We start from the raw sequence: 27,199 nt of genomic DNA, 5'->3' as shown, positions 1-27,199 counted from the left end.
ACTGGTGGTCTGGAAGGCAGGGGAATGGAATGGAACAGGAGGAAAGATTAATGAAATGAAGAAGAGAAGTTGTTGAGTTTAATCAGCAATGTATTTTCCAAGAATGGTGATGTATGAGGATACTTCAAAAAGTTTGCAGAAAATGGAATTAAAAGATAAATTTATCTTGGTGCCAAAATTTTTAAAATTGGAAAAATGAGGTATCTTCAAAAACTTTGTAGAAAATGTGTATTGTGAAAAAACACTAGGTACAGATTGCAATTTTTTTTTCCCTCCAAAATAGATATCTTCTGGTATCATCTTCCACAGACTTTTTGAAGTGCCCTTGTGAGTGTTGCTGAAAAGGAAGACAGTGACCTGGACTCTGCTGTGTTCAGTGAGTGAGGAAGAGTGACTGTGTGGTCGGCAGGTGATCGCAACAATGAAGGCAACAAGGGGTAAGTTTGAACTTAGACTTCAAAAGCACAGGGATTTATGAGGGAGGGAGGGACACTTCACTGGGGAAAATGAGGCTCCTGAGCCCAGCTGCAGGCACAGTGGACAAGGCCACCACAGGGAGGGCTGCAGGATGTTTGCTGTGCACAGTGATAAGCTGGTGTCCTCTCAAGAAAAGGAAAAGGAAGTTCAGTTCAAGATCACACCCTAGGAGAATTTACTGACAGTTGAGTATGAGTTTCAGTGATGGTACAGGCTGTCCTGTCAGCTGGAGAGGAGGTGGCCCCCGAGTGTACGTGACAGACAGCTTGGGATGGTGGCTCTTTCCTGGAGGGACCGGGAATGGGTGGGTAGTGTGGCAGTTGGGAGAACAGGGCAATGAAATCTCTGGTCAACTGCCTCCCCCCCCCCATTTTTTTTTTTTTGAAGTGCTTTTAAAGTGGATTTTAAATAGACTTTTTAATTCACAAATAGTTGCATATATATATATATATATGGTGAGCAATAGAATGTTTTAAAAATCAAGCTAATGCATATATCCATAATTTCACTGATGTATTCTCTTTCTGTGGTGAGAATGATAATCCACTGTTTCAGAAACTTTTAATCTCACAGTGTATTATTATGAACGGTGGTCATCGTGCAGGGCAGATGCTCACTGAAGCTGATTCCACAGTCTCACTGAAACTTTGAACCCTGCCATCAGTATCGCCTTTTGCCTCATACCCCTTCCCTCCCACCTCTGAGAACCACCTTCCTGCTCTGTTTCTATGAGATCAGCTTTTTAAGATTTCACATATAAGGATACTATAAAAAGATCATGGGGAAAAGCTTGTTATGAAAAAATCATACATGGATTTCAAAATTATTTTGTCTAAAAATAGACTTACCTTTTAATTCTGTTTTTCTGTGAGCTCTTTGAAGTACACCCTCTCATGAGTGAGATCATACAGTATCTGTCCTTTTGTGCTTGGCTTATTTCACTGGGCATGATGTCCAATTCCTTTTATTATGTGAAATACAGTGACCAAATTAAGCTTGTTCAGAAATTTAAATTGGGGTGACTGGAACCATGTTTGAATAAATAAAGAAATTTTTTAGGAGTTATGGTTAATTAAAATTAGCTTACGTCTTACTGAAATTCAGGAAAATTGTGTCCTCACTGCATTTTGTAATGGGGTTGAAAGTTTTCCAACCTGCAGTGGATTCCTCAGCTTTGGAGTGCGGCAAGTCACACGAGATGTGCTGTGACAGTGCCACCTGACCAAAGGGAGAAAAGTTTGTGGAGTTGCTCCTAACTGTGGCTCCTTGGAACTCCTCTGGAGGAAACCGAACTATGTAGTAGAACATATTCTAGAAATGTCTTCGCACTAAGGTCGAGAGTCATGGGTTGGGACCCGGTCTCCTGAGGCTCTTTTCTCTTAGAAGAAGAAGCATCTGATAAATGCAGCAGGGAAAGACCCCACGTGGGGAGGGTTGTCCAGTGACAGGCTGTGGCTGACGGCAGTGAAAAGTGAGGGTTGTGTTTTGTGTCCCTATGATAGTGGGTATATTTTAACTTGATGTTTCCTTTGCCAGCAATATGGAAAAAAATAATAGCATATGATAATGTGATATAGGACAGTTGGGTAAATTAGGCCACACAAATAAAATTTTAATTGTATAATTACATTCTTAAGTTGGATGATTGCCTTACTTGCTCTTAATCTGCACAGGAAAATATTTTTTAAAAAATTTGTTTACTTGAAAGGCAGAAACAGAGAAGGAGACAGAGGGAGGGAGAGGGGAGAGGGAAAGATCTTCAGTCCACTGATTCAATGATCAGTGGCTGTAATGATCAGGGCTGGGCCAGGCAAGAGCCAGGAGCTTCTTCCACGTCTCCCACATGGGTGCAGGGGCCCAAGTACTTGGGTCATCTTCTGCTGCTTTCTCAAGTGTATCTTCAGGGAGCTGGAACAGAAGTGGAGCAGCTGGGATTCAAACCAGCACCCACATGGGATGCTGGCACAGTGTGCAAAGGCTTAACATTCTATGCCACAGTGCTGAGTCAGGCAAACTTTTATGAGCCATTTTTGTGAACTTTTATATACTTTTTGTGGGATGTGGCTGAGGCACAGTGGAACTTAAAACTGGATGGAAAGCCACATGTTCTACTCAGATACCTGCTACTAGACTCTGATAGAATTTACTGAGAAGTACTAAATCACTTTGACTTTGTAATTCTCTCTCTCTCTCTTTCTCTCCCTCTGTGTGTGTGTGTGTGTGTATCATTGTTGTATGAGGAAAAGATTTCAGAATACTGCCCAAAATAACTTGAAACTGATTTAAGTCTCTTGGGGGATTCCTGAGGGCAGTAGAATGTGAGGATGATTCTGGAATTGGGGAGGGCAGCAGGCTCTTCTGTTAAGACTAGAACTGGTGCCCACATGGGATGGCAGCACCACAGGTGGAGGCTTAGTCTACTATGATACATTGCCAGCCCCAACCCTCCCTTGATTTCTACAATGATCTACTTTCAATTTACTTTATACTCATAAGATTAACCCTACACCCTACACTAAGTAAAGAGTTCAACAAATAGAAGAAGACAATGTTCCTCAATGGTAGAGAAAAGGGCTATAAACAGTCATTGAATCTCAAAATGTCAGTTTCACTGCTATACATTACATTTTTGGTACTGTGTTACCACAGATCATAGAAAACAGGATGTTTGTCTTTTTTGGGACTGGCTTGTTTCAATAAGTATAATGGTTTCCAGTTGCATCCATTTTGTTGAAGACAGGATCTCATTCTTTTTTTGTAGTTGAGTAGTATTCCATACTACTTTTATATCTAGATCTATCTATACCACAATTTCTTTATCCAGTCATCAGTTGATGGACATCTGGGTTAATTCCATATCTTAGCTATTGTGAACTGAGCTGCAATAAACATGGGAGTACAGATAATTCAAATGCTGATTTCATTTCCTTTGGGTAAATTCCCAGAAGTGAGATGGCTGGATCATATGGTAGGCCTATATTCAGATTTTTGAGGTCTATCTCCATACTGTCTTCCATTGTGGCTGCAAAAGTTTATATTCTTGCCAACAGTGGATTAAGGTACCTTTTCCCACACATCCTCACAAGCATTTATTGCTTGTTGATTTCTGTATGAGAGCCATTCTAACTGGGGTGAAGTAAAAACTAATTGTGGTTTTGATTTGCGTTTCCCTGATGGCTAGTGATCCTAAGCATTTTTTCATGTGTCATTTGAATTTCATGCAATTTGAATTTCCTCTTTTGAAAAATGTCTGTTCAAGTCTTTTGCCCATTTCTTAACTGGATTGTGTAGTTATTGTTGAGTTTCTTGAGCCCTTTATAGATTCTGGATATTAACCCTTTATCAGTTTCATAGTTTACAAATATTTTCTCACATTCTATTGGTTGTCTCTTCACTTTGCTCAGTGTTTCCTTTGCAGTGCAGAAACTTCTTAGCTTGATATAATCCCATTTGTCTATTTGCCTTTGATTGCCTGTGCTTCTGTGGTCGTTTCCAAGAAGTCTTTGCCTATACCAATATCTTACAGAGTTTTCCCAATGTTCTGCTCTAGTAATTTGATGGTATCAGGTTATAGATTTAGATCCTTGCTCCATTTTGAGTTGATGACAATCAACCATAAATGTATGTATTTATTATGGACACTAAGTTCCATTTCATATATATATATATATGGTATATATATGAAATATATATATATATTCATGTCCTTATGGTAGTACCACAGTGTTTTGATGTTAGAAAATGTGTCTTTCAACATTATTCTTCACTTTTTTATAAGATTTATTTATTTATTTGGAAGTCAGAGTTACGCAGAGAGAGAAGAAGAGTCAGAGAGAGGTCTTCCATCCTCTGGTTCACTCCCCAACTGGCTGCAATGGCCAGAGCTGCACTGATCCAAAGCCAGGAGCCAGGAGCTTCTTCCTCTGGGTCTTCCCACATGGGTGCAGGAGCCCAAGGACTTGTGCCATCCTCCACTGCTTTCCCAGGCCATAGCAGAGAGCTGATTATCCTTCATTTTCAAAAATTGTTTTTCTATACTGGTTCCCTTACATTCCCTTATGAATTTTACAGTCACTGTGTCAACTTCTGAAGAAGAGGCAGCAAGAATTTTTATAGCACTTAAAATGTTAATCTTTCTAAAAATTTGGGGAGCATTATATTAACAATATTAAGTTTTCCAACCCAGGAACACAATGTGTTTCTCCATTTATGTAGATATTTAATTTTTTACAATTATGTTTTGTAGATTTTAGGTTTCTATGTGGAAATCCTTTTGAAAATTTTATTCTTATATTTTGATAGTAATTATAAATGGAATTGTTTCTGATAATATATAGAAATATAGTTTATTTTGGTCTATTGATATTTTATCTTGCAGCCTTCTTGAACATGTTTATTAGCTTCTTGTGGATTTCCTAGGATTTTTCTCTACTTAAGATCATGCTATGTGAGAATACAGATAATTTTACTTCTTTTCCAAAGAAGTAGCCTTTTATTTCCTTCATATTGTGAAGCCTACAATATAATGTTGAATAAAAGTGGTGAGAGCAAAAATATTTGTATGTTTCCTGGTCTTGGAAGGAAAGCTTTCCGTTTTTACTACTTATATACCATGTTAACTGTGGGTTTTTCATATTTATCCATTGTCAAACTTGAGTTTATCTTCCATTCCTAGTTTGTTGAATTTTTTTTAATCACAAAGGGCATTAAGTGTTCTCAAATACTTTTTTCTTTCTATAAAGATGATCTGTGGATTTTTTTCTTATTTTATTAACATGATTTACTACATTAATAGATTTTTTCATGCTAACCACCCTTTCATTCCTGATCTGGTGCTCATGGCATATAATCCTTTTATTATGCTTCTATATTCTGTCTGGTAGTGTTTTTTGAGGATTTTTACATTCTCTCTATATTTTTAAAGACTTATTTATTTAAGAGGTAGGGTTATAGACAGAGAGGAAGAGACAGAGAGAAAGATCTTCCATCTGCTGATTCACTCCCCAAATGGCTGCAACATCTGGTGCTGGACCAATCCAAAGCCAGGAGTCAGGGGCTTCTTCTAAGCTTCCCACATGAGTGCAGGAGCCCAAGCATCTGGGCCATCTTCCACTGCCTTCCCAGACCATAGAAGAGAGCTGGGTTAGAAGAGGAGCAGCTGGGACTTGAACTGGCACCCACATGGGATGCTGACACCATAGGCAGTGGCTCTACCCACTGTGACACAGTGCCAGCCCCTTTTACATCTATATTTATGGGTGATATTCATTTGTAGTTTTATTTGTGATATATTTTATTTTGGCATCAGTGTAATACTGGTATCCTGGAATAAGATGGAATATTTTCCCTTCATCTACATTTTGCAGGGGTTAGTGAATTAATTATCCTATAAATGTTTGGGGGCATTTACCAATAAAGACATCTAGTCCTGGACTTTTCTTCATGGGACTTTTAAAGTTGATTATTAATATAGTTTTTGTTATAGGTATATTAAGATTTTATGTTTCTATTTGAATAAGTTTTTAGTAGTTGTATATTTCTATGAATTTATCCACTTTATCTAAGTTGTCTAACTTATTGGCATGTGATATTTCCATAGTGTTCTGTAATGTTTTGAATTTTTGTAAGGGTGGTAATGTCCCTTTCATTTCTGATCTTTACTAATTTAAGTTTTTTTCTGTTTTCTTTTTATAATTAAGTTTATATGGTTCACTGATTTCTTTTAAGTAATCAACTTTTGGTTTCCTTGGATATCTGCATTTTTTCTATTCTGTTTATTTCAGTTTTAATTTTTATTTTTCCTCCTTTTGCTTTAGATTTAATTTGCTCTCCTAGTTTTTTAAGGTGAGAGTTTAATTTTATTGATATGATGTCTTTATAATTTAATATAAACATTTACAGCTATAAAATTTCCTGTGGAAAACAGTAGAGATGAGGGGTTGGCATTGTGATATAGTGGGTAGAGCCAATGCCTGTGATGCCAGCATCCTATATGGGTGCCGGTTCATGTCCCAGCTGTCCCACTGCTGATCTAGTCCCTGGTAATGGCAGCAGAACGTGGCCTGAGTACTTGGGCCTGTCACCCATGTGGGAGACCAAGAAACTCTTTGCTTTGGCCTGGCTCTGCCCTGGTTGTTGCAGATACCTGGGGGGTGGACCAGTGGATGGAAGATCTTTCTCTCTCTGTTTCTCCCTCTCTAACTCTTTCAACTAAAAAGTAAATCTTAGAAAAACAAAAACAAAAACAGTATAGACGTTCCTCAGCAAACTGAATGTAAAACCACCAAATAGTCCAGCAAGAAACAACATTATATCAACATTCTATCAAAGGAGATGGGGTGATTATATATCCGAGATAACCAAAGCCCTGTGTTTATTGAAGCACTGTTTACAATAACCAAGATGCCCATTGATGGTTGAATGAATAAAAACACGTGGTACATAAACACAATGGAATCTTGTTTAGCCAGAAAAAAAGATTTAAGTTGTGTCACTTGAGGCAACAGATAGACCTGTGTTAAGTGAAATAAACCAGACAGAGAAAGACAAATACCATGTGCCCTTCACTCACTGAGGGAAGTTGGTCACATACATGTGAAGAGTAGAGTAGGAGTCGTTAGAGTTTAGAAAGAGTAGGGGAAGGCAAGGACAGAAAGAAGGTGGATAAGAGGTACCACAATACAGCTCAGGTGGTGGGAAAGTAGTTCTCACATTCAGTAGCACAATAGGATAATCATAGTCTATGACAATTAATTTTACATTTCAAAATAGGGGTTGAAAGATCCCCAGCACATAGAAATCATAGTATTTGAGGAGATGGAGATGATACTTACCTTAATTTTATTATCATTCCATATTATATACATTTTACCCGTGTCAAAATATAACACTGTGCTCCATAAGTGCAAATATTATGTGTGTTACAGATAATAAATAAAATGTCTTCAGAGCACTTGTTTTGCTTTTGCTGAATCCTCTAAATTTTAGTATATTGTTTCTTCATTTCCATCCATCTCACAACATTTTCTAATTTCCCTATTGATTTTCTCCTTTGATCCATTGGTTATTTAAGAGTGTTTGCTTTAATGTCTATATATTTACAAATATCCTACATTTCCCTATGTATTGATTCCTCACTTCATCCCGTTCTTAACTCATTCCATTCCATTCCGTATGATTACCATCCTTCTACGTTTACTAAGACTTGTCTTATTGCCTGACATACACTGTATCCATGAGACTGTTTCATGTTCACTCAGGAAGTACATGCATTCTAAGATTGATGTAGGTCTCTAAGAGGTCTGTTAAGTCTACCTGGTGGACAGCATTGTTCAAGTCTTCTACATGCTTATTAATTTTCTTCTAATTCTATTCAGTATTGAAAGTGGAGGTCTTTGTCTTCATCCATCATTGTTGATATTTATTATTACTTAGAATTGCCTAAGAATCTATCATTATCTCAAAATAAAAGTTTAATTTATTCATTTTTAAAATACTTTATTTATTTGAGAGGCAGATTTACAGAGAGAGAGGGAGAGAGAAGTCTTCAATCACTGATTCACTCCCCAAGTGGCCACAATGACTGGAGCTGGGCCTATCCAAAATCAGGAGCCAGGAGCTTCTTCCAGGTCTCCCAGGTGGGTGCAGGGACCCAAGCACTCAGGCTGTCTTCTACTGCATTCCCAGGGCATAGCAGAGAGCTGGATCAGAAGATCAGCTGGGCCAGGAACTGGTGCCCATAATGGATGCTGGCACCACAGGCAGAGGCTCAGCCCACTGTGCTACAGCCCTGACCCCTAAATTTTAAACCATCTGTACAGGGGCTGGTGCTGTGGCACAGTAGGTTAAAGCCCTGGCCCACAGCACCAGCATCCCATATGGGCACAGGTTTGAGTCCCTGCTGCCCCACTTCCAATCCAGCTCCCTGCTAATGGAGCAGTGGAGGATGGCCCAAGAACCTGGGTCCCTGCACCCATGAGGAGACCCAGAAGAAGCTTCTGGCTTCAGATTGACTCAGCTCCAGCCGTTCTGGCCATTTGGGGAGTGAACTAATGGATGGAAGACCTCTCTGTCTCTGTCTCTACCTCTCCCTATAATCCTGTCTTTCATTTAAATAAAATAAATCTTTAAATAATAAAACATCTGTACAAACTTCTAAGTGTAATGGAGCTCTGTTATTGGTCCCTTGTTTAGCTTTAGTTATTGGAGACCTCTCCCCACTTCATTCCTCTCAAATTGAAAGCCTTAGCTTTGCTGGCAAATCTAAAAAAAAGTTGCATTTAGCATCCTGTTCTTGAAGTGTCAAGATGAATCAGAATATAGCAGTACACAGCAGGTGGCAGAGCCTGATCCCTGGGCATGACCGAGTTGATCTTGGAGGGATTGTCCAAAGGTAGGGATGCTTAAGTCTCCGTCCTCAGAGTGGAGTTTCAATTATAAGTCAGTAATAGAGTTAGAAACCAAACCGGTTGAAGTCAATGTGGTTAATGTAGCATGGGTGCAGTTGAAAGTCAAAAGCTAAGAGGGGACAAACAACGAATGAGAGTCACTGTGTCAGAGAGAAAGCAAGCAGGTGCCAAGGTGCAGATCAGGGATCCCACCAAGTCAAAGCAAACGTTCTCTCTGGGAACATCTGCCAGGCCTGGCGGGGTTCTTCTCTACACCTTATTTCTGGCTGCCTTTATTCGTGCTCCTCTAGAGGATTTTCCTACCTCTTTAAAGGTGCCCAGGACTTCTGGTGGTCAGTGGACTCCTTATGTGCCTCCAGTAAAAGGACTCCTGCGTTTGGTCACACAGGTGTTCAGGGTCTACGATAGATTGAGTATTGCACTATGGGGAGTGTCTGGTGCAGCCTCTGGCCCATAGCAGAGACTCCACAGATGTGATTTTCTGTTTGCTGCTCTTAAGTTGTGCTGTGTCTTGTATGCCATTGAAATTGCACTGAAATTGCTTACTTATGTACTTATTTATGTGTTTATTGACTGGCTCTGGCAATCCTTGAGATTCCCTTGGGGAAAAAACATGGTGTAATGAAAAGAAGCTACCACTCAGCATGCCTAGTTCTGAAAACTACAATGATGAATCAAGTTATGGAACATCTTTGTGTACATACGGTACACACACATAGCCATGCAAACATGTGCACCTGCACGTAGATGCATACACTGGCACCACACACACCAGAGCATGGCTATTGTAATTATTAAGTTTGACATTTGTAAAGCACCAGCACTGGGCCTGGTGATCAAAGAGTGGAAGTTCCTTAATATTTTCTCGCATTTCTCCTTCCATTCCTCTGCCTCAGCTTTTGCACCCTGCCCTCTGTGTGTGTGTGTGCGTGTGTGTGTGTGTGTGTGTGTGTGAGAGAGAGAGAGAGAGAGAGAGAGAGAGAGAGAGAGACTGAGACTGGCTTTTACTCATTTGGAAAAATAAGCTCAAACATTCTGGAATCCATTGTCCAGAATGAGATTCTGGCTTTAGGCAAGTCAGCCACCAGATTTGATAATTTTGTTCTTGAAGCTCACCATTTCTTGTAGCTAAATTCACCAGATGGAGCAGAGGTAGAAGGATAGGTACAAGAGTGCTCCTGCTAGCAAGAGGCTTATTTTGCCCCTTAAGTACACGTGAGTGTTCCTGGTCTCTGCTGCACAGGAGTCTCAGGCTCCTGTGACTGTGTCATTCCTTTTGCTTTCCCTCCATCCTCATAGAGATGGTGGTTGTGCTGCTGCACCTGGATTTTGTTACCGTGGTTACAGCTACAGTCACTGATGGAGAAGGGGCAGGGAGCTGTATATTTATCAGGGCAAATTATACTGACATTTAAATTGGAAGCATCATCATGGAGTACAGCTGCTGAGGAGTGGGAGTGCATGTGCCCCCTTTCCAACTGGGATGTGGGGAAGACTCTTGTCTCCTTCCGTGTGTGTGTGTGTGTGTGTGTGTATGTTCATGTGCATGAATTCCTTAGCCTGTAACATGTTTGGAGGTCTGAGATTCTGATTGGGAATAGAAAAGAGCCTTTTTATTGTTTATTTTTAAATTTATTTTCATCTACTTGAAAGGCAGAATGACAGGGAGATGGTGAGAGAAAGATCATTCATTCTCTGGTTCACTCTCCAAATGCCTGTAACAGCCAAGGGTGGCCACTGCTGAATCCAGGAGCCTGGAACTCCATCAGATTTGCTGTGTGGGGACCAGGGCCCAAATATTTGGGCCCTCATCTTCTATCTCCCAGATTTGCATTAGCAGGAAGCTGGATGGGAAGTCAAGTAGCCAGGGCTTGAACCTGCACTTCAGTATGGGATGCAAGTGTTCCATGCCATGGCTTAGCCTGCTGTGCTCACATGCCTGCTTGAAAGCCTTTTCAATGAGTTGAAGGGTCAGTGCTGAATTAGAAGTTTCTCTTCAGATGCTATAAATGATGACAAGCCAGTCAGATTTGAGCAGAGAATGATACCTCTGAAGCTTCAAGGAGTTGAGATGGAGAGTCAGATGGACAGAGCTTGGGAGGGAGGCAGCAGTCTGAGGAGGGGGGAGATGGGACAGAGCCTTGGCTAGGTGGGTGCTGGTGTCTACAGTCTGCTGCTGGGCCCTGGGGCCTGGCAGGCTCATGGGAGGTAGCAGGTGGATTAGCTCAAGGATGCCCATGCTGTCTGGAAAGTGGCAGAACCAACTATACTACTGAGTTGTGTCTTCCCCTCCTTTGGGAAGAAGATGAGTTTAAGGACAGACTGGTTGCAAATGTTGTCTTTGTGCAGTAGAAGGCTTGAAATATATAAAACATCTCCACACAGAAGTGAATTTGCCACTGGAGTTCTTCCTTGTTAGTCAATTAACAAATATCTACTGAGTTCCTACTCCGTGCCAAGGGTGAAGGAGCCTCAGGCCTGCAGTGCTCTTCTTTGTTCTTAACCTCAGTGTCCTCACCTTAATTCAGCACCTGCACTCAGATCAAGTGCACCCTCCTGAGACAGGCATTAGGACATTGGAGAGGATAAGAAGCTCTAGGCAGAGCTCTAGGAAAAACCTCTAACTGGCTGTAGATTTAGACTCTACTTTCCAGCAGGTAGATGGAACAAAGCTCCTTGAAACCTCTGAGCCAATTCCTACCTTAGTGCCAAGAGTCCAGGACGGTGCTGATGGAGGGATGCCTTGTCCACTTTACCTCATTTTTCTGGTATTGAGTAATCTAAACGGAACCACTTCCATGAATACTTTGGGAGATGAAGAGCTTAAACATTCTGTGTTCTCATTGGTTAATCTGGAGAGGATGTGTATGTGGCCAGCCATGTATACATAAAACTCCATCCATTTGTGCTTTTACTTCTGTGTGTACATCCAAGTGGGTGCCTGCATGTGTTCAGGTATGCAAATGTGGGTGTGTGTGTTTGTGTGTGCATTACATACAAGGGGACTTCAAATAAGTCCATGGAAAGTGTGTATCATAAAAAAACCTATGAATTTTAGCAGTTTTTTGCACCAAAATAAACTTATCTTTTAATTCTCTTCTTTTCAAGAACTTTCTGAAGTCTCCTCATATGTAAAAGACCTCTCAGTGTAGGCATTTGGAAATCAGAACTTGATTTGAGGGTTGCTGCTGTTTCTCATAAACTCTGTGATCTTGAGCAGGCAACAGTAGCTCCTTGAGCCACATTTTTTCATATGAACATGGAAATAATTAATCCTATATCACAGGCATCTTTGGGAGGATTATATGCAATAATTAATATAAAGCATCTGTCAGGTGCCTGGTACCAAAAGGGCGATTAACAAATATTTCAGCTCTCTTTCCTGCCTTCCCATCTCCCAACTGTGGAAAGGCATGCCTCAGATTTTGTTGTTATTCTCAGCTGGAACAAACAGCTCTAACTTAGGCATATCAGTAGCTTGAATCATAGGCAATTTATAGAGTTTTGTAAAAGCATATTCACCTATTTGTTCTCATATCCATTGGCCACAGCAAAGCAGTCAAAATCATTCTTACAGAATTTTTTTTAAAGATTTGTTTATGTATTTGAAAGGCAGAGTTACAGAGCAAAAGGGAGACACAGAAATCTTCCATCCCCTGGTTCACTCCCCAGCTGGCCACAAAAAGCCAGGGCTGGGCCAGGCTGAAGTCAGGAGCTAGGATCTTCTTTCAGGTCTCCCACATGGGTGGCAGGGATCAAAGTACTTGGACCATCTTCTGCTTTTCCAGAAGCATTAGCAGCTGGATTGGAAGTAGAGAAGCTGGGGTTCAAACTGGTGCCCGTATGGGATGCCATCTTGGCAGGTGAAGGCTTAACTTCCCAAAGTCATTTTAGTTGGTGACATGTGGAAGAAAGAATGAGAAGGCCCAATCAGAGTAGTTGTTATCTATGATAGCAATGCCTAGGCTCTAGCTCCCAAGCTCTTGACTTGAACAGAGGAGGATAGGACTGCTCCATATAGAATGACATTAAGATGCAGATAAAGTACCCTCCTTATCATTTCTTCTTTGTGTTTGGCCACAATTGGTCCCCAAGTCTTGGAATGCCATCCCAAAGAGGAGTGGGGAAATTGCCTCCAGATTTAACAGTCCTTGTTTGTGGTTTCATATCTGAAAGATCAGGGGCTTTGTGTCAGGTGTGAGAGGCTCTGGGGATGCCTTCCTGCTTGGTCTAGAAGAGAGGATAAGACCTTTTATTACAGCCCTGCCACTGGTAGGTGATGGCTCCACTTGGGCAGGAACCTTGAGCTGGTTCCCTCTGAGAAGTGGCTGACACTACTCTTGCATTGGTGGCTCCCTGTGTTTGGGACTCCCAGTCCACCTAGGATAAGGGTTCATGGCCTGTGTGTTTGTCTTCATCCATGTTGAGCAAGAGCCATGCTGGGATCTGTAGCCATTCTGGCTTGGTTCAAGAGTGGTTTAGTTGAATCTAGCGGACAGGGTTAAAGAGAAGAGCTGCAGTTAGACTGTGGAGGGTAAGATTTAGGGGAGACCAAGACTAAGGTGCAGTCTCTGGGATTTCTTATAGCTGTGCAGCTTGGCCAGTGTTAAGGTGGGCCAGGGAAGAATGTAGAGGAAGTAATGACCTTGAACATCAATATTACTGAACTGCTGGATATTTACTGCAAAGGAGCTATACTCATTCCTTATTTATCTGTTGCCACAGGATCACATTGATTCATAAATGCAAGAAGCCAAAGGCTTTTATTTATTCCCACTTTACCCAACTGAAACAGGCAGCAGCAACCCTGCCCCCACTCCATCCTTAATGTCCTCCAGGCATGGGCTGTAGAGAAGTTTCTGTGTCTGTCTGTGGGTGTGCAATCCTTAGTCAAACTCAAGTGTCACCTTTTAAAAATTTTTCTTTCCAAGATCAATTCTTTAAAATCACTTACAGTTCTTTTTTCTGTGGGCCAGCTTGGTTTCCCAGAGGGCTAAGCTGGCATCCCATATTTGGAGTGCTGATTTGAGTCTTGGCTGTTCCACTTCTGATCCAGCTCTCTGTTAATGTGCCTGGGAAAGCATTCAGAAGATGGCCCAAGGAACTGGGTCCTTGCATCCATGTGGGAAACCTGGAGGGAGTTCCAGGCTTCTGGCATTGGCCTGGCACAGTCCCTGCTGGTGTCAAAGTCTGAGTGTTGAAGTCCAGTCAACTGCACTTGAGTTCCATCAGTAAGAACACTAACCAAATCTTTCTCTTCATTGAATGCAACTTAGTATCTGTCATTGTGGGTAATGATTTTTTTAAGGTTTATTTTTATTTGAAAGAATTTCAGAGAGAGATCATTAGATCTTCTATCCACTAGTTCATTCCCCAGTTGGTTGCAACCCTATGGGTTATGATTTTTTTCTCTAGTTTGTTGAGAAGCTGAAATGAAAATTTATTAAAAAGCTTCTATCTGCTGGATCATTCACAAATGGCTGTAATAGCCAGGGCAGGGCCTGACTGACCAGAGCTAAGAATCCATCTGATTTTTCCAATGAAGCTCTCAGGGACCACAGTACTTAAGCTACCTTTCAGTGTCTTCCCAAGCACATTAGCAGAGAGCTAGATCAGAAGCAGAGCAGCTGGAACTCTAACTTGTCCTCTCATATGGGATGATGGTATTTCAAGCAATGGTTTAACCCACTATGCCACAATGTCAGCCCCTAACTGAAAATTTAAATATTTTCTGCTCAACTTCTTACACACACACACACACACACACACACACACAAAGACACTTGAAAATGTGGACAACAGAATTAAAAGGTAAGTGTATTTTGATGTAAAAACATCTTAAATCTATGTATAGGTGTGGAGGACACGTAAATCTATATATGGGTGTGCATACACACATGTGCTTGTACAAAGTTTGTGATACACAAGAGCTTAACTGTGCAATTTCTTCTCTGTTGTCTTCATTCTCTATACTTCCTATATTAGGCAGGAATATAGTTTAGGTTAAAACCAATTGGGATGGGATTTAGTGGTTTCTGTAAGGTGGAATTCAAGGAATAGAATTGACTCAGAAATAGATTCAAAAGATCAAAATATTATCAGTAAATAACTCAAAGCTCAAAAACATCATGAGTACACTGACATTTCTTTTCATACTTCTCTGCTGTGTTGTCTCTGGGTTTTTTTATTGAGAAGACTTTTTCCAACTGTGACACAGATGTTCCCCAGGCACTAACTGGCCTGACCCACAGGCAGCAGAAGTTCTGTCCCAAAAACTCCAACAGGAGTTCTGAAGCTTGATCTAGAAAGCTGATTCCCTGACCAGCCCTGACCTCCAACTCTGGTTATCAGGCCTGATTCAGGGTCTGCATTCCCATGGTTCCCCCTCCAAATCCCTGTAATAACCTGGCTTGGACCATGGTGAAGCCAGGAGCCAGGAACTGCATCCAGGTCTCTTTCAGGGTTGGCAGGACCCCATCATGTGAGCTATTCCCCAAGATCTGCTGTGGCAGGAAGCTGGAGTTGGGAGCCGAAGCTGAGAACTGAACCTAGGCACATGGATGTTTCTTAACCATTAGGCTAAACAGCTGTCCCCAAACAAGGCTCTTTAGACTAAGAGAGAAGGAACTTAGTGCTTGGCAGACAACACAGTCCATGTGATGATTCTGTCTGGTTTTGGCTACAGTAGTCTGCATTACTTTCAGCTTCGCTGTTTGTGCTTTCCATTACTTAGGGCAACTATGATCTGAAAATATTACTGAAGTGCAATGCAGAATTAAAGCATTTTGAGAGAGAGAATATGCACATAACTTTTATTGCAGTTTATTGTGATAATTGTTATATTTTCTTACTAGCCATTATTAATCTCTTAATTGTGCATAAATTATCAATTTAACTTTATTAGAGGCATATATATATATATATATGTGTGAAAAAAACAGTCTTGCATATGTAAGTTTGGTATTATCCATGCTTTCAGGTATCCATTGGGGGTCTTGGGCATTTCCCCTGTAGATCAAGGGAGGCTAACTGTAATCTGTCATTGTCTGCAACATTTGGGCTCTGGACAATGCCTCACGTCTTTGTTTTCTGTCCTGTCATTCCTTAGCCCTTTCTTTCCAGACTGGAAGCTTTAGTAGGAATGTGCTTCCTCTGGAAGAATACAATGCATCCAGAATGAACAATGCTTGTTTGAAACCAAACATGTGGGTTTAAGTGTTCCTCCTGCAACCCCACCATCACTACTACCACCATCATCAAGAATATCCATTTCTTGAATACTCAACATGTGCCAGACCCTGGCTAAGTGCCTTGAAACAGAATCTCATTGTATCTTCACAATAAAGTATTATCACCCTTAGTCTTCACAATGGGACAGATGTCTTTGTTTGCTCTATTTTACAATTAAAAAAAGCTGAGGCTGAAGTCACAGTACACAAAGCCAAGATTTGAATTGGATTTTCTGGACTCCAGGTCCTAGGCTTTTAACTAAGCTCTATGCCATTCCCCCAAAGCATTGTAATACTAATGATTTACCTAATGTTAACATAATTTTTCAGCTTTCTGAGCACTGTTTCTCAACATACAGCCCATGGACCACTTACATCAAAATCACTTGGAATTGCATGTTAAAAATTCAGATTCCTGGGCCTTATCCAGAAATCCTGTCAGAATCTGTGGGTAGAGTGTAATGATGATAGCTCTCATGTGATTGTTTCCAAAGTGTGAGAGCAGTTGTTGAGGGGAATTGTAGGATGACCCCTCTTCATGCTCATTTCAATCTTTTGGTTACTTCCTTGTAACAGTTCTCTCAGCAGCAATAACTTTTGAATTCACTGAGAATGGGGAACCAGGAGCAGCAGTTGGCCAAGGTCAGGATTCTCAATCTGACCTTAAGGTTCAAAGTTTTGTTTATAGGGAATGAGAAATTTTAGCTCAGCTAGAATAGCTCCAAGTCAGAGCTACTAGCATGATTGCTCATTCCCATCCTCCAGTTCAGATGAATTTCTCCTGTTGTATTTATCAGCCTTCTTAATTTCTTCATGTTATTTACCCACATCTGTAATTATTATTTACTGTAGTCCCTCCTTACCTGTGGTTTAGCTTTCTGAGGTTTCAGTTACTTATACTCAACAGCAGTCCAAAAATATTAAAGGAAGAATTGTGCAAAGAACCAATTTGTAAGTTTTAAATTGTACACTGCCATGAGTAGTACAATAGGATCTCACACCATCATCCTCTGTCTTGCCTGGGAAGTGAATCATCCCTTTGTCTAGTGTATCCACATTGTATAAACTACCCTCCTGTTAGTCACTGCATAGCCATATTAGTCTCAGTTATGAAAACCTATACAGGTTATTGAACTATCTGAGGTTTCAGGCATCCACTGGGGAAGTCTTGGAACATATCCCCTGAGGATAATTGTGTTAATCCTCTCCTTATCTGATTGGAATGCAGCTTCCCTGAGGGCAGGGGCTTTGACTTTGCTGAGGAGAGTCACCACAGAATCCAGAGACTAGCACACGCCTGACACCTTCTGGATGCAGGGATACTTAGAAGAATGCATCAGTGATTTAGTGGAAGAAGCATGGCAGTGGCAGTCTCTTGATAGTGACCTAAAGGCTGGCACCAGTGTTGTGGACTGAAATGCTTTCTATCATTTGAAGTCAAGCCTCAGCAGCTTCTTGGGAGCATGAGAGTAGGTGCCAGTATCAGTTAGAATAAGCAAGTGCATAGGATCCCCAGCAGCACTCTGATCCAAGCAGCTGTTTGAAACAAGTCAGAGGCCACATGGAAGACATGTATTGGAGATTATGGGAAAAATACACCTGACTGGCCTGTGGCAGGCCAGACCCTGGATTTGGGCAGGATTTCCTGGTGCCCATGAGTAGTGTAGGCTATTGATTCTGTTTGGCTATTAGTGTTCTGTTTAGCTGGGTTAGACCCAGTGGGAGGAGTGGGCAGAGATGAGCCTGAGATGTACGGTTGTCATTGGGCACAGGCAATAGTAATATCTTTTGTTCTTGATGACACAGGCTCTTTGCTCTCTTCCTTTGGAGGTTTCCATGCCTGTGGTTCCTGTTCTCTGTGAGGTGGCGGAAAAGAATTACCTTGGCCCAGATCCTGAACCATCTCCCTCAAATGCTGAAATGCCACATGAGGTGTTACAGTGTCTTCATGTCTCAGCAACAAAATGTTGAGAGGTTTGAATTCTGCCTCTAATTTCTGACTATTCTCTGCTTCTAGAAATTTATTGGTGGAGACTCCAGTATAAAATGAATACATGCTCATTAAAATATTTAGAAAATATAGTAAATTAGAGAGACAAAAATAGAATTAGTAACACTACATCCCCAAACAACTGCTGCTAATATTTTAGCTTATTACTATCCTACAAATTTATTTTGAATAGCTTTTAAAAGTTTGCATTTGCTTTACATAGTAGTAATCATGCTGTATACATAATTTCGTATCCCCAAGTATAAAATTATAATGGTAACATAGCAGCTTTTCCTTGTTATTATAAGCTATTCATAAATATCAATTGTGTATACACAGTGGCTTTAATCATTTCCTTACTCTTGGACATTTAGGTTGTTTGCAATTATTGAATAATGCTGTGATGAACATCTTTGCATATAAAACATTTCCCACATCAGGAAATTTTTTTTCTTAGTGTGAATTTCATGGAAATGGAGCCACAGTGTTCATGTTTGTAAATTACCCTTACCAGCAGCTGAAAAGTAACTTGTGCAAATTATAATAAGGTGCCATTTCCACCAGGAACTTGACTGCCATCTACAGGAAAATTGTCTCAATAACTACATCTATAATTCTTGCAAGGAGAGTAGCGCCCCTTGGAGTTGTTCAAAACTCAGCCTGTACAACCATAAGTGGCAGACCTGATGTAAATATTTATAAGATTCCAAACTCCTTTCCATATTTTCTTTATATATATTTGAGAGGCAGAGAGCTCCCATCTGCTGGTTCACTACCTAAATGTCTACAACAGCTGGGGTTGGGCCAGGGCTGAAGCCAGGGGCTAAGACACAACCCAGGCCTTCCATGTGAGTGCCAGGAATGCAGTTACTTGAGCCATCGCTGCTGTCTCCCAAAGTGCCCATTAGCAGAAAGATGGAATCAAGAGCCAGAACTGGGAATAGAACTCAGGTATCCCTATGTGAAATACAGGCATCTTCCCCCCCCCCCAAAGGTTTATTTTATTTTTTGAAAGGAAGAGTTAGAGGAACACACACACACAAACACACACACACAAAGAGAGGGAGGGAGGAGGGGGGAGGAGAGAGAGAGAGAATGAGAGAGATTTTCCATCTGCTGGTTCACTCCCCAGATGGCTGCAGCTGCCAGAGCTTGATCAGACTGAAGCCAGGAGCTTCTTCCTGGTCTCCCATTGGGTGCAGGGGCCCAAGCACTTTGGCCATCCTCAGCTGCTTTCCCCAGGCCATTAGCAGGAAGCTGAATCAGAAGTAGAAGAACTGGAGCATGAACTGGTGCCCATATGAGATGCTGGCATCACAGATGGTGGTTTTACCTGGTACCCCATGATGCTGGCCCTGGATGCAGGAATCTTAACTTCCAGGCAAAACACTCTCCCCAGTTCTCTTAATGGTAGTGTATAAGTATGGCATTTTACCATGCTTTAGTATGGAAACTTATTTTAATTGTTCTAATTTTTGAGGGACATGGTACTTTATTGATTTAGATTACTAATGAGGTTTAAAAATCATGATTTTCAGTTTTCTCTAAGGAACAAAAACTCTTTTATCAAAGATAGATTTTTCTTTTTTTTCCATCAAAGAAATGTTAAGAGGAAGTTGATAACTGAGGCTAGGTCTGGCGCCCAACTAGACAGAAGGTGTCTGCGGCATATGCCCAAGTCTAGGTCTCTGTGGCTGGGAACACAGAGTTGGCTCTCGGAGTTTCCAATTCTCCCTTCTAAGAGGATTCCTCCTGCTCTTCCCTGTCACTCTGGATTTATCCAGGGATCTCTTGGCTGTCCTGTGAGGGGTGCAGAGTGGGAGTGTGCTCTGCATGAACCCACTGGATGGTGGCTTCTCATCTTGCTCAGCTGTGTCCCAGAAGCCTGAGGCATGGCGGTGGCACACCAGCACCAAAGTGAGTTCTGTGCTCAGGAGCTCTCCCCTGAGCAGTGGGCCGCCTGCTGAGCTGGCCGGCCACAGCATGCTCGGGAGGCCTTCCTGAGGCCCTCACCCACACTTTTCTACACACTGTGAGGTCTTCTCAGCTAGAGCCCATGCTTAGGCCTCATCCATCCAAGAAAAGTGTATGAGCTCCACCGTTTCTAAGCAACAGCTCCAGTCCCTGTGCACAGTGGCCAACAAGGACAACCTTCCTGTCCTTGTAGAGTTCTTTGCAGCTGGCAAGGCAAAGAACAGACGAGTGGTCAGATAGATGAGTAAGGCAGCGATGTGCTCCTGAGGAGGTTGGTGGCTGGGGACACAGGAGGCTCTTTTGAGGAGATGGCAGTTGAGCTGAGACCTGAATGACCTTGTAAGTGAAGAAAGAGGCAGCTCATATCTATTGAGACATTACCAGGTGTTTTTGGAGGGTATAATTTTTTTAAATTTTTTATTTTATTTTTATTTTTTGACAGGCAGTTAGTGAGAGAGAGAGACAGAGAGAAAGGTCTTCCTTTTCCATTTGTTCACCCCCCAAAATGGCCACCATGGCTGGTACGCTGTGGCTGGTGCATTGCGCCGATCCGAAGCCAGGAGCCAGGTGCTTCCTCCTGGTCTCCCATGTGGGTGCAGGGCCCAAGCACTTGGGCCATCCTCCACTGCACTCCTGGGCCACAGCAGAGAGCTGGACTGGAAGAGGAGCGACCAGGACAGAATCTGGCACCCCAACCGGGACTAGAACCCGGGGTGCCAGTGCCACAAGTGGAGGATTAGCCAAGTGAGCCGCGGTCTGGCCTGGAGGGTATAATTTGATTAGTGCATGCTTCAAGGTGTAGGATTGCATCCAATGGTCATAGAGATGAAGGTCCTGCAGCTCATAAGCTTCAGAGCCAAATTTATGGTCTGTGTGTATGAGTGAAATCCTTGTGCCCTTTGCACCAAACCAGATCTGTATAAAAGGGGGCTGATAGGCCCTGGGGCTGAGTAGCTGCAGTCCCTGGGTAGTTTGGGCAGTGATGAGAACGAGGATGAGACCAAGAACAAGAATTATTCTCTTCCCCTGATTTCCCCCACCGGTTTTGTTTTGTTTTGTTTGCATCTGAAGTTCTCTGTGATTATAATTGGAATGTTCCTTGGTGGGCAAGACTATCAGAATAGATAGAAAAACAAAATATGCTGCCTCAGAAAATCTCACATATACCCTTCTCTACCTCCAGAGAAGCCAGCCTCTACTGAGGAGATACAAGTATGTATTTTTTTAACATTTCTTTTTTTTTAACTTTTATTTAATAAATATAAATTTCAAAATTACAACTTCTGGATTATAGCGGCTTCTCCTCCCATAACCTCCCTCCCACCCGCAAACCATCCCATCTCCCACTCCCTCTCCCATCCCATTCTTCATCAAGATTAATTTTTAATTATCTTTATATACAGAAGATCAACTTAGTATGTACTAAGTAAAGATTTCAACAGTTTGCACCCACACAGATACACAAAGTATAAAGTACTGTTTGAGTACTTGTTTTACCATTAATTCTCATAGTACAACACATTAAGGACAGATATCCTACATGGGGAGCAAATGCACAGGGACTCCCATTGTTGATTTAACAATTGACACTCTTATTTATGATGTCAGTGATCACCTGAAGCTCTTGTCTTGAGCTGCCAAGGCTATGGAAGCCTCTTGAGTTCACAAACTCAGACCTTATTTAGACAAGCCATAATCAAAGTGGAAGTTCTCTCTTCCCTTCAGAGAAAGGTACCTCCTTCTTTGATGGCCCATTCTTTCCACTGGGATCTCACTCACAGAGATCTTTCATTTAGGTCATTTTTTTTTTGCCACAGGTAACACATTTCTTTTTATCATTTTTAAAATTCTTTTTATTTTAACTTTAGTTTTTTTTTTTAAGTGAGTTGTACTATGTTTATCATCTTGCCTATCAATAGACAAATGGCTCTGTCCCAGATGAACCCAAATTGGAGCAAGTGTGGGCCCTTTGGAAGCCCTGATCAGTTCTAGCTGTGTTGAATCTTCTGGGAGCTGTTTTAGCTACAGCCTGACTCTAGGCTGTGTTGGGTTAGAACTCTTCTGGATGGGGCCTATGCTGTAGTGTAGCAAGTAAAGCTGCTGCCTGCAGTGCCAGCATCCCATATGGACACTGGTTCAAGTCCTGGCTGCCCACTTCCATTCCAGCTTTCTGCTATGGCCTGGGAAAGCATTGGAAAATGGCCCAAGTCCTTGGGTCCCTGCACCACATGGGAGACCCATAAGAAGCTCCTGGCTTTGGATCAGTGCAGCTCTGGCCATTGTTGCAGCCATTTGGGGAGTAAACCAGTGGATGGAAGACTTCTTTGTCTTTCTCTGCCTCTGTCTCCCTATAACTCTGCCTTTCAAATAAATGAATAAATCAATCTTTAAAAAAAAAGACAAAAAACTTCTGGAGAGGATCAAGGATGAAGTCATCAGCTCAGAGCTGTCAATGGGACTGTCAGCTTGTTTTTTTTTTTCCTAGTGACCTGTGACACTATTGACATTTTCCAACAGTAAATGTAAGAGGGAACTAGGCCCTTTTGGACAGGCATTGTGGCCCACACAGGAGACAGACAACCCTGAGATTTAGTGTGTGCAGGCCCAGTGGGAACTTTGACATCTTAATCATGTTCTTACTCAGTCATCCACAGCTAATATATCTTCCTGGCAAAACAGGTGTCTTCCATAAGGAACACAACGGGGGCAGATTGTTATCATAAGAGGCTGCCAAAGTCTGCTCTAAATTGTCCCTGAACCACTGATAATAAACCAAATTGCTACAAATAGACATCAGTTTGCAGAAATGTTAGCTGTCCAAGGGATGCCTTTGGCTTTGGGAGCAGAGGCAAATGTGTTACAAGTATCAGGTGTGTAGGAAGGGAACTTGAAGTTACCTTTGAGGACAACTATTGGGTCAATTGTGATAGTGAGTTGTGCTGTTCTTTGAGTGTTCCCAAGAGTTTGTCCTCAGCCTCCTCAAATCACAGTTGGTATTTTCAACAGTATGCTCCATTGGTCTGAACAGGTTTACTGCTTTGGAATCCTAGGCCATTTGTGAGACTGTTTGAGTTCTTGCATGAAAAAGACTGATGAGAGAAATTTTCATCCTGTTTTGCATCAGGGTTATACAGTGGTGACTGAAGGAATGGAGTGGAATTGGGCCAGTATCATTTGGTTTTACTCTGTTTAGTCCAGGGTTCCTTGAGTGTTTGGAGAGCTAGGGCTAGAAAAGAGTGGAACCCTTTCCCAACTGTCCAGATGCAAGAGTGTAGTGAGCTAGATGTGGAGCACTGGGCCTCAGGGGCAGCAACACACACTCGCTTTCCCCAGGAGGATATTTCAGTGGGGACTTTGAAGGGTCAAGACGGAGAGGAGAAAGTACATACTCTGCCCTTTCTCTTTTCTCCTTGACTGCCTGCACTTCCATCTCTTTCCTTTTTAAAGCACAGGCTACTATTTCAGAGAATTCTTTATTTTATAAAATTTAGAATGTAAACAGAAAGGGAAGAGACAAAGTGTTATTCATAGCCTCACCACCCAAAGATGAGCAATAACACACATTTAAGCCCATTTTCTTTCTGTCTTTCACTCTGCCTGGTTACTTTTACCTAATTATGAATTTTTTACTCACATTTTATTTCACTTTATGTGCTACTACTGATTCTTTATAAACCACTTTAATGGCTACATAATATTCTAACAGATGGGAATAGTATAAATTACTTAGCAGTTGTTGAATGTTGAGATTTTTTTCAGTGCTCATTTTTATAAGTGAGAGTACACTAAATATCTCTGCAAATAACTCTTTCTCTGAATTTAAAAATATTTCCTGAGGATGGAGTGCTAGAAGCACAATTACTATGTTAAAGTAGGTAAGTATACTCAATACTCCTTTATGTGTTTTCTTTCCCTCCCTCCCTCCTTCTCTCTTTCTCTCTCTCTCTCCCCCTTTCATCATGCTATAGGTTAAGTCTCTAAACTTACTGATCCTACATAGCTGCAACTTTGTACACTGTAACCTAATGTTCTCAGTATAACACATGGGGTATGTATGGGTGTATGTGTAACCAAGTTAGTTTCCTGAAAGTCATACAAATTGACAAACCCAGTCCCATTTTCCTAAATTTTGTGTTCCATTAAATGACACTCACCACTGTAACCACAATAACAAGGCTTACTAAATTATAATAAATATGATTGTTATGTTGGAAGATAACTGAAATATTTTTCAAGTGCATTTGAGATCAAAATATACCTGGAAGGGAGTGGGCATTTAGCTTAACACTTAAGTTCAATTCCTGGACCCAACTCCAGATTCCAGCTTCCCACCAGTGTAGACCTTGGGAGGCTGTGCTGGTGGCTCAAGGAATCAGGTTTCTACCAACCACATAGGAAATGTGTATTGAGTTCCTGCTTCTGGCATGGCCTTGCCCCAGCACCAGCCATTGTGGGCATTTAGGGAGTGAATCAGAGGTGGGAATTCCCTCCACCTCTGTCTCTAAACTAAAAAGGAAAAGTCACATGGGAGCTGAATGTGGAGTCCCTGCTTGCAGAAACAGGCCTGTTGCCCACAGATGTCTGGGACCTGATGATCAGAGACAGAGCATGGCTTCAGATGGGACACCAGGTGGGGTGAACAGACCCCATCCATGTGAGTTCTCAGCCTCACAGAAGTTTACATGAAACGTCAGTTTGAAGAAAACAGAAATTACCCCTCATTCCATCCTCAGATAATTACATGAATCTAAAGCTTATAAATAAGATGCCAAAGTAGCAATTTTGGCAACCTTAAATTCCAGGACACTAGAACTTAGGGAGTCTGTGCTAGAAAAAGACAAATAAGTGCTATATTTATTTATATGACATTTATATCTCATTAGCACTTTGCTAACATACTTAGTTGCAATAAAATTAGAAGTGTATATATACTCATGTTAGAGACTTTTTATATATTATAAATTATTCATTAATTATATTGTAATTAAAGTTATATTTTTATGTTTTATAAATACGCCATTTACACACATATATAAGGAGAGAGCACACATACATGCACGCTCACTGAGCTCATGAGAGTGCTGTCCTTTCCTTTCCCTCCAGGCTCACTTAAGGCTTTCCATTTTCTATTGCATTCTGCTTGTGTCTCGGGACTGTTACAAATGCTTGGTAGCTGAGAGTGCACTAAAGAGGGTCTAGGTACCTCACTGAGTCTAATCATGGCCTCTACATTAACAAGAACAATGACAGCTGAATGTCTTGCTTAGGCTGTGCCAGCAGCTGTGCTGAGCATCTCCATGGATTCTCCAATTTTATCAGCACAGCAACTCCAGGGTTTGGTGTCATACCCATTTTATAGGCAGGCTGACTGAGATCTTGAGGGCTGAAATGACTTACCCAAGCTCATTCATCTAATAGTCAGTGCTCAGGGGTGGGTGTGGCCCATGGCTGAAGCATGCAGAAAGGAATAACTTGTTTCACATTAAGAAATGAAATACTCATTTGTTTCACACTAGAAATGAAATACTCATTTGCGTGGATTTCAAAACATTTCTGTGCTCCAGTGAATTGATCTTCTGCTTCCATTTCCATGAACTTTTGAAGTACCCATGTGTGACATTCTTGTATTTTTTAAAGATTTATTTGTTTATTTATTTGACAGGTAGAGTTACAGACAGTGAGAGAGACAGACAGAGAGAAAGGTCTTTCATCCATTGGTTCACTCCCCAAATGGCCGCTACAGCTGGAGCTACGCTGATCCAAAGCCAGGAGCCAGGTGCTTCCTCCTGGCATCCCATGCAGGTGCAGGTGCCCAAGCACTTGGGCCATCTTCTACTGCCTTCCCAGGCCACAGCAGAGAGCTGGACTGGAAGAGGAGCAACTGGGACTAGAACCCGGTGCCCATATGGGATGCTGGTGCTGCAGGTGGAGGATTAACCCAGTGCACCACGGCACTGGCCCTGCATTCTTGTATTTTAAAAGGGAAAGGATAGAGTAGGAAAACTGTAAGTTTAGGATGCTCTTTAGTTGTAGTGAGAGTGGACTGTCATAGCTAGTGACCAGTTGTGTTCTCTGCAAATACTAACAGATGCACCATAATGAGTTGGAGAGGTCCCTGCAGCACCAGAGTTGGGGTCACATCCAGTGCAGGGAAGCTCTGGACAGAGGCTCTGAGCCTGGTTTCTGTGTGGCTGAGGAAAGGGCCATGGAAGAGGCTGCCACCTTGATTGGCCAGCCTTACCCCTGGCATTCCAGGACACAGACCCAGAGCCTGTGCTTTCAAATGTTGCACAGCTCATTTGTTAAATAAGGCTTTTATTTAATAAGTATAAATTTCATAGAAACAGCTTTTTGGATTATAGCGGTTCTTACCCCCATAGCTGCCCTCCCACTCCCACTCACGTACCACCTCCTACTCCCTGTCCCATCCCATTCTTCACTAAGATTCATTTTTTTAATTATCTTTATAGACATAAGATCAACTCTAAGTAAAGATTTCAACAGATTGCACCCAGATACAAAAAGTATAAAGTACTGTTTGAAGACTAGTTTTACCATTAATTCTCATAGTACAACTCATTAAGGACAGAGGTCCTACATGGGGAGCAAGTGCACAGTGACTCTGGCACAGTTCATTTTTTAAAACTGAATTTTGAGGCTTTAGATTTCATAAGGCTGACATTTTTGGCTTGGAAAGCCAAAACTTTCTAATGCATTACTGTTGAGGAATGTGGATGTTTTGTTCAAATCCTAAGCAAAAGGCAATTACAGAGTAAAAGGGAAGATAAATTATATACAGTTACAAGCCAGAACGTAATGACAGTCATATCACATGATAGCAGACCTGTAAACTGCTAAGGCTGCATGTTGAGGACATTCTCTAGCCTCAAGCACCTACATTTTTTTAAAAAAGTAAGCTGAGGGACCTGGTGCTGTGGTGTAGTAGGCTTATCCTCCACCTGTGGTGCTGGCATCCCATATGGGTGCCAGTTTTTGTCCTGGCTGCTCCTCTTTCAATCCAGCTCTCTGCTGATGGCCTGGGAAAGCAATGGAGATGGCCCAGGGGCATGAGCCCCTACACCCACATGGAAGACCTTGAAGAAGCTCCTGGCTTCCGATCA

The 27,199-nt window shown here is 41.7% G+C and overlaps 1 long non-coding RNA gene across 1 annotated transcript in view; it reads left to right on the top strand.

Moving 5' to 3' along the window:
- The first annotated feature begins 287 nt into the window (after window positions 1–287).
- Window positions 288–27,199, top strand: part of LOC138845452 (uncharacterized) — a 181,915-nt gene continuing 155,003 nt past the window's right edge. Inside the window, exon 1 of the long non-coding RNA XR_011382716.1 lies at window positions 288–437. This is a non-coding gene — a long non-coding RNA (uncharacterized lncRNA). The remainder of the gene's footprint in view (window positions 438–27,199) is intronic.

Source organism: Oryctolagus cuniculus, chromosome 15, assembly GCF_964237555.1.
Source record: "Oryctolagus cuniculus chromosome 15, mOryCun1.1, whole genome shotgun sequence".
In the NCBI taxonomy this organism is placed as follows: domain Eukaryota; kingdom Metazoa; phylum Chordata; class Mammalia; order Lagomorpha; family Leporidae; genus Oryctolagus; species Oryctolagus cuniculus.
Note: the sequence above shows the minus strand (reverse complement) of the source record. Positions and strands in the feature narration are given on the sequence as shown.